The sequence below is a fragment of the Hylobates moloch genome, unplaced genomic scaffold (assembly GCF_009828535.3).
Source record: "Hylobates moloch isolate HMO894 unplaced genomic scaffold, HMol_V3 SCAFFOLD_6, whole genome shotgun sequence".
NCBI classification, from domain to species: domain Eukaryota; kingdom Metazoa; phylum Chordata; class Mammalia; order Primates; family Hylobatidae; genus Hylobates; species Hylobates moloch.
Window position 1 is genome coordinate 53,620,552 of NW_026652281.1, and position 16,171 is coordinate 53,636,722.

At 38.2% G+C, this 16,171-nt stretch overlaps 1 protein-coding gene and 1 pseudogene across 3 annotated transcripts in view; one reads left to right on the forward strand and one right to left on the reverse strand.

Moving 5' to 3' along the window:
* KIAA0825 (KIAA0825 ortholog) overlaps positions 1-16,171 on the forward strand; it is a 481,693-nt gene that overhangs the window by 13,307 nt on the left and 452,215 nt on the right. For 2 of the 3 annotated variants that reach the window (XM_032156821.2, XM_058440712.1), the window contains exon 3: positions 6,979-7,066. The exons of the other annotated variant lie outside the window; for it this stretch is intronic. The gene's annotated coding sequence lies outside the window, so the exon portion shown is untranslated. The remainder of the gene's footprint in view (positions 1-6,978; positions 7,067-16,171) is intronic. 3 annotated transcript variants of the gene reach the window in all.
* On the reverse strand, positions 10,738-12,613 carry LOC116470999 (FAST kinase domain-containing protein 1, mitochondrial-like; annotated as a pseudogene).

Consider the following 16,171-nt stretch of genomic DNA (forward strand, 5'->3'; position numbering starts at 1 on the left):
GAACTTCTTACTGTTCTGTTCAGGGATTTAATTTTTTCCTGGTTCAGTCATGAGAGGATGTATGTGTCCAGGAATGTATCCATTTCTTCTAGATTTTCTAGTTCATGTACATAGAGGTGTTTATAATATTCTCTGATGGTTGTTTTTATTTCTGTGTAGTCAGTGGTAATATCCCCCTTATTATTCCTGATTGTGTTTATTATTTCTGATTGTGTTTGTAATCTTCCCTCTTTTCTTCTTCATTAATCCGGCTAGCAGTCTATCTATTTTTTTAATTTTTTTGAAATCCAGCTCCTGGATTTGTTGATCTTTTAAATGGCTTTTCTTGTCTCTATCTCCTTCAGTTCAGCCCTTATTTTGGTTATTTCTTGTCTTCTGCTAGCTTTGGGATTTGTCTGCTTTAAGTTCTCTAGTTCTTTTAATTGTAATGTTAGCTTGTTAACTTGAGATCTTTCTAGCTTTTTGATGTAGGCATTTAGTGCTATAAATTTCCCTCTTAACACTGTCTTAGCTGTGTCCCAGAGATTCTAATACATTGTATCTTTGTTCTTAGTTTCAAAAAACTTTTTGATTTCTGCCTTTATTTCATTATTTACTCAAAAGTCATTCAGGAACATGTTACTCAATTTCCATGTAATTTTATCATTTTGAGTGTTTTTTGTTTGTTTGTTTGTTTGTTTTTGAGATAGAGTCTCACTCTGTCGCCCAGGCTGGAGTGCAGTGGTGCAATCTCAGCTCATTGCAACCTCCGCTTCCTGGGTTCAAGTGATTTTCCTGCCTTAGCCTCCCAAGTGGCCGGGATTACAGGTGCCCATCACCATGCCCAGCTAATTTTCATATTTTTACTAGAGACAGAGTGTCGCCATGTTGGCCAGGCTGGTCTCAAACTCTCGATTCCTGACCTCAGGAGATCCACCCACCTAGGCCTCCCAAAGTGCTGGGATTACAGGCATGAAGCACCATGAGTGAATATTTTAATCATGAGTTCTAATTTGATTGTGCTGTGGTTTGAGAGACTGTTATGATTTCAATTTTTTTTTGCATTCGCTGAGGAGTGTTTTACTTCTGATTATGTGATCAATTTTAGAGTAAGTGCTATGTGGCAATGTGAAGAATGTATGATTCTGTTGTGTTTGAATGGAGAGTTCTGTAGATATCTATCAGGTTTATTTGATCCAGAGCTGAGTTCAGGTCCTAAATATCTTTGTTAATTTTCTGTCTTGTCATCTATCTAACATTGTCAGTGGGGTATTAAAGTCTCTCATTTATTATTGTGTAAGAGTCTAAGTCTCTTTGAAGGTCTCTAAGAACCTGCTTTATGAATCTGGGTGCTCCTTTGTTGGGTGCATATATATTCAGGGCATTTAGCTCTTCTTATTGAATTGAACCTTTTACCATTATGTAATGTCCTTCTTTGTCATTTTTTAATCTTTGTTGGTTTGAAGTCTCTTTTGTCAGAAACTAGGATTGCAACACCTGCTTTTTTCTGTTTTCCATTTGCTTTGTAAATTTCTCTCCGTCCCTTTATTTTGACCCTATGTGTGTCATCACATGTGAGATGGGTTTCTTGCAGACAGCATACAATTGGGTCTTGGTTATTTATTCAGCTTGCCACTCTATGTCTTTTAATTGGGGCATTTATCCCATTTACATTTAAGGTTGATATTGTTTTTTTTTTTTTTGAGACGGAGTCTTGCTCTGTCGCCCAGGCTGGAGTGCAGTGGCGCGCTCTCGGCTCACTGCAAGCTCCACCTCCCAGGTTCACGCCATTCTCCTGCCTCAGCCTCTCCGAGTAGCTTGGACTACAGGCGCCCGCCACTACGCCCGGCTAATTTTTTTGTATTTTTAGTAGAGATGGGGTTTCACCATGGTCTCGATCTCCTGACCTCGTGATCCGCCTGCCTCGGCCTCCCAAAGTGCTGGGATTACAAGCGTGAGCCACCGTGCCCGGCCTAAGGTTGATATTGTTATATGTGAATTTGATCCTGTCATCTTGATGCTAGCTGGTTATTTTGCATACTTCTTATGTGGTTGCTTCATAGTGTCATTGGTCTGTGTACGTTAGTGTGTTTTTGTAATGTCTGGTAGTATTTTTTCCTTTTTACATTTAGTGCTTCCTTCAGTAGCTCTTGTAAGGCAGGTATGGTGGTACCAGATTTCCTCAGCATTTGCTTGTCTGAAAATGATCTTATTTCTCCTTCACTTATGAAGCTTAGTTTGGCCGGATACAAAATTCTGGGTTGGAATTGTTTTTCTTTAAGAATGCTAAATACTGGCCCCCAGTATCTTCTGGCTTGCAGAGTTTCTTCTAAGAGGTTCACTATTAGTTTCATGGGCTTCCCTTTATAAGTGACTTTTCTCTCATGCTGCCTATATTAGTCAGTTCTCACGCTGCTATAAGGACATACCCGAGGCCGGGTGCAGTGGCTCACACCTGTAATCCCAGCACTTTGGGAAGCCGAGGCAGGTAGATCATGAGGTCAGGAGTTCAAGACCAGCCCGGCCAAGATGATGAAACCCCATCTCTACTAAAATTACAAAAATTAGTCTGATGCAATGGCAGGCACCTATAATCCCAGCTACTTGGGAGGCTGAGAAGGGAGAATCGCTTGAACCCGGGTGGCAGAGGTTGCAGTGAGCTGAGATCATGCCACTGCACTCCAGCCTGGGCAACAGAGTGAGACTGTCACAAAAAAAGAAAAAAAAAAGGCATACCCGAGACTGGGCAATTTACAAAGGAAGGAGGTTTAATTGACTCACAGTTCCTCAAGAAACTTAAACTCATGGTAGAAGGTGAAGCAAACACTTCTTTTTTCACAAGGCAGCAGGAGAGAGAAGAATGGAAAGTGAAGCAAACACTTCCTTTTTCACAAGGCAGCAGGAGAGAGAAGAATGAGAGCCAAGCGAAGAGGGAAGCCCCGTATAAAACCATCAGATCGTGTGAGAACTCACTCACTATCATGAGAACAGCATGAGGGTAAGCACTCCCTTGATTCAATTACTTCCCAGAGGGATCCTCTCACAACACGTTGGGATTATGAGAACTACAGTTCAAGATGAGATTTGGATGGGGACACAGCCAAACTATATCACTGCCCTTAACAACTTTTCTTCCATTTCCACCTTGAAGAACCTGATGATTATGTGTCTTGGGGAAGATCTTCTCATGGAATATCTTTTTTTTTTTTTTTTTTCTGAGACAGAGTCTTGCTGAGTTGCCCAAGCTGGAGTGCAGTGGCACGACCTCGGCTCACTACAAGCTCCGCCTCCCAGGTTCATGGCATTCTCCTGCCTCAGCCTCCCAAGTAGCTGGGACTATAGGTGCCTGCTACCACACCTGGCTAATTTTTTTTTGTATTTTTAGTAGAGATGGGGTTTCACCATGTTAGCTAGGATAGTCTTGATCTCCTGACCTCATGATCCGCCTGCCTTGGCTTCCCAAAGTGCTGGGATTATAGGCGTGAGCCACCTCGCCCAGCCTTCTCATGGAATATCTTACCGGGGTTCTCTGCATTTCCTGAATTTGAATGTTGGCCTATCTAGCAAGGTTGTGGAAGTTCTCATGGATGATATCCTGAAATATGTTTTCCAAATTGGTTCCATTCACCTCAGTTCTTTCAGGTACACCAGTCAGTCATAGATTTGATCTTTTTACATAACCCCATATTTCTCAGAAATTTTGTTCATTCTTTTTTATTCTTTTTTCTCTATTCTTGTCTACCTGTCCTCTTTCAGAAAGACAGTTTTCAAGTTCTGAGATTCTTTCCTCCTCTTGGAGTATTCTGCTATTAATACTTGCAATTGCTTTATGAAATTCTTGTATGGTGTTTTTCAGTTCTATTCGGTCAGTTATATCCTCTATCCTGGATATTTTGTCAGCTTCTGCAATGTTTTATTCTGATTTTTAGCTTTCTTGCATTGATTTAGGGTGTGCTCCTTTAGCTAAGTGGTTTGTTTTTATCCACATTCTGAGGTCTACTTCTGTTCAGCCATATCAGCCTCAGCCCCTTTCCAAAACCTTGCTGGAAAGGTGATGTGGTCATTTGAAGGAGAGAATGCACTCTGGCTTTTTTTGAGTTTTCAGCATTCTTGCACTGATTCTCATCTTTGTGGGCTTTATCTACCTTTAATCTTTGAGGTTGCTGACCTTTGGATAGGGTTTGGGGTTTTTTCGTTGTTGCTGTTTTCTTTTTTAAGAGACCACTTTTCCACAGGGCTGCTGCAGTTTGCTGGGCATCTGCCCCAGTCCCTAGTTGCCTCAGATTTTCCAGTTATCTGGAGGTATCACCAGTGAAGGCTGTGAAATAGTAAAGATGGCAGCCTGCCCCTACCTCTGGGAGCTTTGTTCCAAGGGGTACAGACCTGTTATCGGCCCAAATGTACATGTAGGAAGTAATTGGACACCCCAGTTGGGGTCATACAGCCAGGAGGAACAGGATCATGGGGATCTGCTCTACTTTAGTAGAGCAGCCATGCTGTGCTGGGGTACTCTTTCTACCTCCGCATCAGGTTGGGCTTTCCAAAGCCTAGAGGCTGGAATAGCTAAGATGCTGGAACACCTAAGTTGCTGAAACAGCAAAGATGGCAGCCGACCCCTCCCTCTGGGAACTCTTTCCCAGGAGATTTTCAAACCTCTGTGGGCTATTGAATGTCAGTGGGAGTGGCTGGAGGCCCCCAGTTAGGAAGTCCCATCCAGTGAGGAGAAACAGATTGGGGACCCACTTAAGGAAGCAATCTGGTCACGCTTTTGTAGAGTAGCTATACAATGCTGTGGTACTACTTCCACTCCCAGGTAGTTTGGACTCTCTTAAGCCCGCAGACTGGAATGGCTGAGTTGTCCAAGCAGCCTCAAGTATTCCTTTATAGAAATGTAAACAGATTAACACAGAGAGGTAAGTGAATCAGTGATGGCAGACAGCACAGAGTGACCAGTGCCCTAACAGAGGCATAATCAAGTTACGGTGGTAATACTAAATATATATTGGAGAAAGAAAGAGACATAATCCTTCTCTTTATGTGTTTTCAGTTTACTGAGATGACAAAAATGATTATAAAATACATTAAGATATTAAGGAAATATAAGGAATATATATATACACATAAGGAAATATGTAAGGAAATATAAGGAACATAATATATATAAGGAAATATAAATATAATAAGGAAATATAAGGAATATATATATAAGGAACTATATAAGGAAATATAAGAAATATAATATGCTATTAAGGAAATATCCCCACTGATGGGGCAGGGAAGAAATGTTTATAATTCCATCAGCTGTGTATGAGGGTTTCAGTTTCTCCACATTCTCCCATCACTTGTTATTTTTGTCTTTTGATTATAGACATTCTAGTGAGTTGTGAAGTGGCAATACTTCCCCAAATTAATCTACAGAATTAATGCAATTCCTGTAAAAAAAACCCAGCTGATATCTCATGTGATCTCAATTTGCATTTCTCTAATGATGTTAAACATTTTTTCATGTACTTATTGGCCATTTGTATGTCTTCTTTGGAGAAATATATATTCAAATTCTTGGCCACTTTAAAATTGAGTTATTTATCTTTGTATTGTTGAGTTGTACTAGTCCCCCCCTTTTTTGGGGGGGGGGACAACACATGACAGTGTTGATCTTAATTTTGAGTTTCATAGTAAACTTGCTAAAACCTAAATCAGATTACATTCCTCTGAGCTTCAAAACCTCTGTGGCATTCCATTGCCTCCTGCTGGGGTGGAGAATGCTGTGAAGATTTTGTACTAGTTCTTTATGTATTCTGGGATACGTGATTTGCATATGTTTTCTCCCATTCCATAGGTTGTCTTTTCACTTTATGGATAATCTTTGAAACACAGCAGTTTTGAATTTTAATGCAGTCCAATTTATCAATTTTTTCTTTTGTTGATTCTGCTTTTCGTATTACATTAAACCATTGCCTACTCCAGTGTCAACAAGATTTCCACCTATGATTTGTTCTAAGAATTTTTGCATTTTAGTTCTTATATTTAAGTTGTTGATCAATTTTGAGTTTTTTTTTAATATCTTGTGAGGAAAGAGTCCAAGTATAATTCTTTGTATGTTGACATTTAGTGTCTCGGCAACATTTTTTGAGAAGACTAATATTTCCCCCGTTAACTTTTCATGGAACCGTCATCAAAAATCAGTTGAAATACAAGAAACTCCACAGCAAAAAATAATAAAAAAAAAAACCCAAATAATCAGATTTTAAAATAGGCATGGGATCTGAATAGGCATTTCTCAAAAGAAGTTATACAAATGCCCAATAAGTATATGAAAACATGCTCAACACCACTAGTCATCAGGGAAATGCAAATCAAAATCACAATGAGGTATCCTCTAATCCCAGTTAGGATGGCTATTAATTAAAAAGACAAAAAATACCAAATGCTATCAGAGATGCACAGAAAAGGGAACTCTTACATACTGTTGGTGGAAATACAAGTTAGTATAGTCATGATAGAAACAGTATTCAGCTTTCTAAAAAGGAAAACTGAAAATAGAACTACCATATGATCCAGCTGTCCCTCTACTGAGTATTCATCTAAAGGAAAGGAAATCAGTATATTGATGAAATACCTTCACCCCCATGTTTATTGCAGCACTATTCACAATAGCCAAGATATGAAATCAACCTAAACGTCTATCAGCAAACGAATGGATAAATAAAGTGTGATATACAGTCATGTGCCGCATAACGACATTTTGGTCAACTAAAGACCACAAATATGATAGTGGTCCCATATGATTATAATGGATCTGAAAAATTCCTTTTGCCCAGTAATGTCATAGCTCTCATAAGTAGTATAATGCATTACTCGTGTTTGTGATGATTCTGGTGTACACAAACCTACCAGTTTTATAAAAATATAATTATGTACAATGCATAATAGTTGATAATGATAATAAATGACTGTTACTGGTTTATGTATTTACTATATATTTCATTATTATTTTAGCATATTCTTCTTCTACTTATTAAAAAAACTGTTAACTATAAAACAGTTAACAGCTTCCCTGTAAAACAGCTTCAAGCAAGTCCTTCAGGTAATATTCAGAAAAAAGCATTGTTATAGGATATTCCAGAAAAAAGCATTGTTATACTCCTCTATGCTTGTTATTGCCCATGAAAACCTTCCAGGGAGACAAAATGTGGAGGTGGAAGTCGGTGATATTGATCATCCTGACCCTGTGTAGGCCTAGGCTAATGTGTGTGTGTGTTTCTTATTTTTTAACAAAATAGTTTCAAACATTAAAAAAAAGTCTTAAAATAGTTTTTAAAAACTTATAGAATAAGGCTATAAAGGTAAATATTTTGTACATTGTGTTTTATGCTAAGTGTTATTACACAAAAGTAAAAAAATAATTTTAAGTTTACAAAGTAAAACTGTTACAGTAAGCTAAGGTTAATTTATTATTGACAAAAGAAAAATACTTTTTACAAATATAGTGTAGCCTAAGTGTACAGTGTTTAATAAAGTCTACAGTAGTGTTCAGTAATGTCCTAGGCCTTCACATTCACTCACCATTCACTGACTCACCCAAAGCAACTTCCAGTCCTGTAAGCTCCATGAAAAGTGCCATATACCAGTGTACCATTTTTTGTCTTTTATACTATATTTTTACCATACCTTTTCTATGTTTAGATACACAAATGCTTACCATTGTGTTACAATTGCCTGCAATATTTAGTACAGTCACATGCTGTAACAGTTTGTAGCCCAGGAGCTATAAGCAATACCATTATAGCCTAGGTATATAGTAGGCTATACCATTGATGTTTGTGTAAGTACACTGTATGATGTTCACACAATGAAAAAATTGCCTAATGGTGCACTTCTCAGAATGTATCACCATCTTTAAGTGACACATGACTATATACAGAATGGGATGTGGTTGTCTTGGATATCAGGGTAGTACTGTCATTGTAGAATGTCTTGGAAAGATTTCTTTCCTTTGTTTCTTGAAAGAGCTATTAATTACTTTCAAACACTTTTATGCACCATATGAAATATGTAATATTGTGTTTTTTCTTTAATTCAGTAAAATATATTTTCTTACAGTGCTGTCACTTTTTTTGGTGCATTGGTTATTTAGGAGTGTGTTCTTTAACTTCCAGATATTGAGAGTTTTCCCAGATTTCTTTCTGCTATTGATTTCTAATTTAATTCAGTTGTGCTGATAAAACATATGTTTTATGATTTTATTCTTTTAAAATTTATTGAGACTTGTTTATGACCTAGGTACGTGGTCTATTTTGGATAATGTTCTTGATGGTTGCCCAAAAATGTGTATTCTCAGCCAGCATCATACTGAATGGCCAAAAGCCGGGAGCATTCCCTTTAAAAACTGGCACAAGAAAAGGATGCCCTCTCTCACCACTCCTGTTCAACATAGTATTGGAAGCCCTGGACAGAGCAATAAGGCAAGAGAAAGAAAGAAACAGCATCCAAATAGGAACAGAGGAAGTCTTACTATCCCTGTTTGCAGATGACATGATTTTATATGTAGGAAACGACATAGTCTCAGCCTAAACGCTCCTTTAGATGATAAAATAACTTCAGCAAAGTTTCAGGATACAAAATCAACATATAAAAATTACTAGCATTCCTATATACCAACAACAACCAAGCATGGTGCCAAATCAGGAACACAATCCCATTCACAATTGGCACAAAAATAATAAAATACCTAGGAAGACAACTAACCAGGGAGGTGAAAGATCTCTACAATGACAATTACAAAACACTGATGAAGGAAATCAGAGATGACACAAATAAATGGAAAAACATTCCATGCTCATGGATTGATAGACTCAATATCATTAAAATAGTCATACTGCCCAAAGCAATTTACAGATTTAATGCTATTGCTATCAAACTACCAATGACATTCTTCAGAGACTAGAAAAAAACTATTTTAAAATTCCTATGGAACAAAAGGAGCCTAAATAGCCAAGGCAACCCTTAGCAGAAAGAACAAAGCCAGAGGCATCAAGTTAGTCGGTTTTAAACTACTACAGGGCTACAGTAACCAAAACATCATGTTACACTATAAAAACAGACACATAGACCAATGGAAAAGGATAGAGAGCCCAGAAATAAGGCCACACACCTACAACCATCTGATCTTTGTCAAAGTTGACAAAAACAAGCAATGGGGAAATGACCCCTATTCAATAAATGGTGCTGGGATAACTGGCTAGCCATATGCAGAAGTTTGAAGATGGACCCCTTACTTATGTGATGTTCAAAAATCGACTAAAATGGATTAAAGACTTAAATGTAAAACCCCAAAAAAACTATAAAATCCCTGGGAGACAACCTAGAAAATACAGTTCTGGTCATAGGAAGTGGCAAAGATTTCATGACAAAGACGCCAAAAGCAACTGCAAAAAAAAAAAAAAAAAAGCAAAAATTGACAAATAGTACCTAATTAAACTTAAGAGCTCCTGCACAGCAAAAGAAACCATCAACAGAGTAAAAAGACAACCTACAGAGTGGGAGAATATATTTGCAAACTATACATCTGGCAATAAAGTCCAGGCTGAGGTATTCTCAGATGGAGATGAGGAAATTGTTGGGAACTAGAGCAATGATAACTCGTTATACTTTAGCAAAGAGATTGGTGGCATTTTGCCCCTGCCCTGGAGATTTGTTGAACTTTGAACTTGAGGGAGATGATTTAGACCATCTAGTGGAAGAAATTTCTAGGTAGCAAAGCATTCAGGATGTGACCTGGATGCCCTTAAAAGCATTCAGTTTTATATAGTCACAAAAAGATGGTTTGGAATTGGAACTTATTTTTAAAAGGGAAGCAGAGCATAACAGTTTGGAAACTTTGTAGCCTGCTGATGCAATAGCAAAGAAAAACCCATTTTCTGAGGAGAAATTCAAGCAGCTGCAAAAATTTGCATAAGTAACAAGGAGCCAAATGTTAATCGACAAGATAATGGGGAAATGTCTCCAGGGCATGTCAAAGGTCTTCACAGCAGCCCCTCCCATCACAAGTGGGGAAGCCTAGGAGGAAAAAATGGTTTTGTGGGCTTGCCCCATGGCTTTGCTGCTGTTTGCAGTCTAGGGACTTTGTGCCCTGTATGCCAGCTGTGGCTAAAAGGGGGGCAACGTACAGCTCAGGCCATTGCTTCAGAGGGTGCAAGCCCCAAGCCTTGGCAGCTGACACATGATTTTGGGCCTGTGGGTGCACAAAAGTAAAGAATTGAGCTTTGAGAACCTCTGCTTAGAATTCAGAGCATGTATGGAAATGTATGGATGTCCAGGCAGAGGTGTGCTGTAGGGGTGTAGCCCTCATGGAGAACCTCTGCCAGGTCAGTGCAGAAGGGAAATGTGGAGTGGCAGCCCCCACACAGAGTCCCCACTGGGGGACTGCCTAGTGGAACTGTGAGAAGAGAGCCACCATCCTTCAGACCCCAGAATGGTAGATCTGCCAACAGCTTGCACCTTGCAACAGACACTCAACGCCAGCCTCTGAAAGGAGCCAGGAGGGGGCTATCCCCTGAAAAACCACAGAGGTGGAGCTACCCAAGGCTGTGGGAGCCCACCTCTTACATCACCATGCCTTGGATGTGAGACATGGAATCAAAGAAGATTATTTTGGAGCTTTTTTTTTTTTACCTACTATTTTTTATTTGAGTCAGGCCACTTAAAATAAGTCCAGATGTGACACATGATAACACTCATTTTAAATAAAAACTACAATCATGATTTGACATCTCCAAATGAATGTTCTCTCAGGTAGTCCATCCAAGCATCCTTTGTTGACAGTGCCATAGAGTTCCATTCAAACTGATAAATCTGAATTACATGATAGCCCAAAATTTCCAAATGCCTTTTTTTCATAGCAGATTTTCCTTTTATGTGAAGGATATTTCTACAAAATGCTTTTGAATCCAAAAATTCCAAAGCAATCCTTTCAGCTCCTGGTGGCAGCCTTGATCCAACTATTTCAGTATTTGATTCCCAGGGCATTTCTGGTAGTTGTCCCAATGTTATATTATGGCTTCCATAAAGAAGAGGTTCTTTTCTTTTATCCGAGATAACTCAAAATCTACTGTATGGTAATAAGGCATAAGAACTGAGGCTTTTACACAATTGATTCCTCCTAGTACCTCTGCTAACATTTTATAAATCTGCTGTTGTGCTACATTCATGCCTCCAATACTTTTATTATATTGCTGACAGAAGCAGTCATGAAACCATGGGATCTGAAACTCAGGGCATTCCAAGCAGATTGATCTATTTAGTTCTATAAGACAAAACTGGACTCTTGCACTTAGAGATGAAGATAAAATTTCAAGTTGAAAATCCAGTCTAGCTAAGAATTTGATGTTAAAATTACCTTTAGCAATATTCAGGAAAATATTCAAGTGTGGCCAAAGAGAAACCAAGAAACACTAACATAAGAGGATCCAATATACCTAAGTAAGAATTAAGATGTTGCACACAAGTTCCAAAAACTTCATCCCTTTGAGGTGGATCATAGTTAAAAATTCTGAATGGAAGAGTAATAGCAAGGATTCTAAATGGATGGATTTATTTAAGTCACACTGTGGTAAAACTGCTTCAATTTGGGATATTCCCACTTTGTCCAAATGAGGAGAAGGGAGCAGGGAAATAGCAGAGACCAGAATGGACATCTGAGTTGGTATGAAACTAATTTTCAAATGACTAAGCAGTAATTCTCCAAGTTTCACAAAAAAAAACTCCTTATTTTGGAAATGCAGAAAAGTCAATGCTTGAGTTATTTTCAACAACTCTAATGGTTTGTAATTATCCAAATGTTTGTGCAGAACTGAAGCAACTCTTTTATCTTCCATTGCTCCAAACACTACCAGGGCTTACTCGCTGGTTAGCTCCTCTGATATCAGTAACATAGTTGATTTAAGTTGTTTCGTTTCTTCAGGTCCTGCAATGGGTCCCAATGCTACAAACAACTTTACAAAGCTTTCTGATAGTGGTTGATAACGATATCTAACGTTTCGTAGAAACTGTACCATTCTTTTTGCAATGTTGACCTCAGAAGAATCTGTGGTGTCAAAAACAAGTTCCGTTTTGTTCACCAGTTGTTCTTGAAAATGTCGTGATATTAAAGAAAATATATTGACCATCAAGACAGACAAGGAACTTAAGTCCTGGATGGTTTCCAAGTTCCTCTGGACAATATCAGCTATTTTTCCCATTAATGGACTAAAATACAAATGCTGATCTGCTAGGCAAGAGGAAAATTCTGACAGCAGTTTAATATCAAACCTTTCTAGCCTTCTCCATGCTTCTGTAACTAGTGCTTTAACAAGCAGATCGTGGGCCTCACCAGCAAACTGTTGTGTGATGTAACACATTTCACCAGGGTATTGCCATTCATTAATTTGAATTTATTTGTAGCTAAATTATGAAGAGTGAGAAATTGAGAATGGTCTCTGACATACTCAACATTTTTTAATAGACTGATCTTCTGCTTTTGAAGCTTCCAAAGTATATTAAATGTACATCCCACTTGTTTTTCTGAAAGTATGACTTTGTTTCTTTCAATAAAATCAAATATTTGCTCCTCATCTATACACTTATTCATTTGAATAATGAGTGGTTCACAACTGATGGGTCAAAATTGAGACATTGTCCAGGAGAATGGACAAATAGCTCTTAGACGAAGCATATTTGTAACCAATGAGTCTAGGCAAACAGATGTTTTTTGATTTACATCACAAATTTTCTTAGGTAAACAAAACCATCTGCAACTAATTGTCAGGTGCAATAAGCAGTGATACAAAGAACTGTTTTTCCTTCGTATATTTTGCTTCCATTATGATGACTGTAAACCCATTCCAATGTACAGCTTCAGCAAGGTTTTCCCTCATCACACTGCAACTTTTCTGGAGGCTCCTGGGGTTATGAGAGCTCGGAAGTCAGGGTTATTCCTGGTCCCAACATGGAATGCAACTGTCTTGGTTGTCTCGCCCAATCCTCATTTCCCAGGAGTCATAGCCTTTCCTCGAGAGACGTCACCTTTCCCATGATAGAACTTGCCCCTAGACCAGGAAAAAAATGCCCAGCGAGAGCAGCATGCACTGCAGAAGTCACCTACTTTGAAGCTTTAAGATTTGACTGCCCTGCCGGATTTTGGACTTGCATGGGGCTTGTAGCTCCTTTGTTTTGGCCAATTTCTCCTATTTGGAATGGGTGTATTTACCCAATACCTGTACCCCTACTGTATCTAGGAAGTAACAAACTTGCTTTTGATTTTATACGCTCATAGGTGGAAGGGATTTGCCTTATCTCAGATGAAACTTTGGACTGTGTATTTTTGAGTTAATGCTGAAATGAGTTAAGACTTTGGGGAATTGTTGAGAGGCCTGACTGGTTTTGAAATGTGAGGACATGAGATTTGGCCGGGGCCAGGGGCAGAATGATATGGCTTGGCTGTGTCCCCACCCAAATCTCATCTTGAATTGTAGCTGCCATAATTCCCACGTGTCATGGAAGGGACCCAGTGGGAGGTAATGGAATCAAGGGGGTGGGTCTTTCCCATGCTGTTCTCGTGATACTAAATAAGTCTCATGAGATCTGATGGTTTTATAAATGGGAGTTCCTTTGCATAAGCTCTCTTGCCTACCATCATGTAATACATGCCTTTGCTTCTCCACCTTCCACCATGGTTATGAGGCCTCCCCAGCCATGTGGAACTGTAAGTCCATTAAACCTATTTGTATTTATAAATTACCCAGTCTCGGGTATTTCTTCATAGCAGTGTGAAAATGCACTAATACAGTCTCTAATGTGAAAAACCATTTTTTCTTCGAATGTCAGTCAAGTAGTCCTTCGCTATGCATTCATATTAGAAAAAAGAAAATCTAAAACTACATAGAATTTATTTGGATAACACTGATTTTACTGGTATACTTTGCTTTAAATGAGTAGATTGGGAATGATCAATATGCTAAAGTCAACTAAAGACCAGAATGAGGCAGGCTTTTTTGGGGGTTACCCATGCCCATGCTTTCATAGTTTTGTAGACATTTAATTCATGTCTTGAAGTACATCACTTCTTTCATTTATTTCCCTTTACCCACAGTCAGATCTTTAATTAAAGACAAAGAAAATACAAAGTAGTGGCTTGCACTAAAAGGTAAGGAAGGGAGATTCATTGTTTCTTGAGCAAACCTTCAACTGATTGTGTTTTTTAGCCTCACTTTTTTACTCCACACTCTGCCATGGATATCACGTCATTCTTTTAATTACAGTCCTCTTTGCATACATTTTAGAGTTTGACATTTTCTATTCTATCTCTTCTGTAAATTATCTTTCATCCGTCTGTGTTTTATAAGTTTGTGATGATGACTCTCTTCATTTTTGTGGCCTTATATTTCTCCTCTCCATAATATAACTTCTTTACCTTTTTAAGGGATATCTGGAGAGACAGAAGGAAAATGTATGCTGCTTGAGCTTCCTAACCAGAAATTTTGTTCACATAATTTTAAACAGTTTTAATGTAATGTGTACTTGCTTTTTAGTCCTATTTTCATCTCCTTTTCAACATTTTCTACATTGCTCTCCTTTTTCATAATTGCTGTTTGCAGTAGATTATGGAAATGTTTTTAAAGAAACTGTTTTTATTATTACGGTTATTATTATTTTAGTTACTACTTTTTTCTCTTTATGCATTCCTTTATCCCACCATCACACACATTTGCCTTTCCTTAGATAACCAATGTTACCAACATTGACAATGTGTGGAATAGTAAGTCTAATTGTTTCCTTTGTCAAATAATTGAAAGCTATGAAGAAGCACAGTTTGCTTTAAAGCCAGCTGACATTGTCATCAAGAAAGCAATTTCAGTTATGTATTGATTTTACAAGAAACCTTGTGATTTCAGCTATGGGGTATAGGTGATTTGCAGTGTCTCAGTAATGGCTTCCTCACATTGGCATCCTCACCTTAGTTCTTAGATTGAACGGAACCATTTTCCTCATGATAATGCCACTGTTTCCTTTTGCTTTTCAACTACTTCTCAGTGTGGCTGTTGTCCATGAGAGTTTATGTCTGTTTCTGATTAAATATCAACTGGAATTTGGCTTGGGATGATGGATGTTAGTAATATTTAAGGACTTGTATACCAGATACCAGAGAAAGACAGGCAATATGAGGACAATTAATAAATGGTATAAGAAACCACTGGAGGCTGGGTGCTGCGTCTCATGCCTGTAATCCCAGCACTTTGGAAGGCTGAGGCGGACAGATCACTTGAGGTTGGGAGTTCGAGACCAGCCTGGCCAACATTGCGAAGCCCCATCTCTACTAAAAATACAAAAATTAGCCAGGTGTGGTGGCGCACGCCTGTAGTCCCAGCTACTCTACTGGGGAGGCTGAGGCAGGAGAATCACTTGAAACTGGGAAGCAGAGGTTGCAGTGAGCCAAGATCGCACCACTCAACTCCAGCCTGGGTGACAGAGTGAGACTCCGTCTCAAAAACAAAGAAAAAAAGAAACCATTGGAGTCTACCTCATATCCATTTCCTAGACAATCTAACCTAACCAAGAGATCATGTTGGCTGATCATAGATAACAAAATAGCCATCTATTTCTATTATTTCATGCATTTGCTGTTTGACCTTTTTTGCTTTTTTTTTTAAAGTGAGACAAGATAAAGTCCATATTTTGGAAATAAAGAAATAAAGCTCATTATTTGTGCATGATGTAAAACTACTGGAAAAAATAAGAGTTTATCAAATATCCTGGACGAACACATCAACCTACCAAAATTATACACATAATACATATATACAAAAAAGGGAAGTTTTTGCAAAGAGATATAATCAAAATATGGAGTGCCTAGAAATAAATATAACACGAGATGTACAAAACTCCCATGGAGAAAATAATAGAGCATTATTTTGTAATATTAAGACCTCAATAAGTGAAATTATATACAATACACATGATTTGGAAAACTCAATGCTATACACTTGCCCAACTTTGATAGAGATTCAAAGCATTCTCTATCAAATTCCTAACTGTCTTTGTTTTGGTGGGGAGGATCAAACACTTTAAAAAAGATTTTAAAATTATATGGAAAGGCAAAATGTCAATAGCCAAGAATAACAATAGTAGATTTTGCTGCAGGAAAAGACAAATAGAT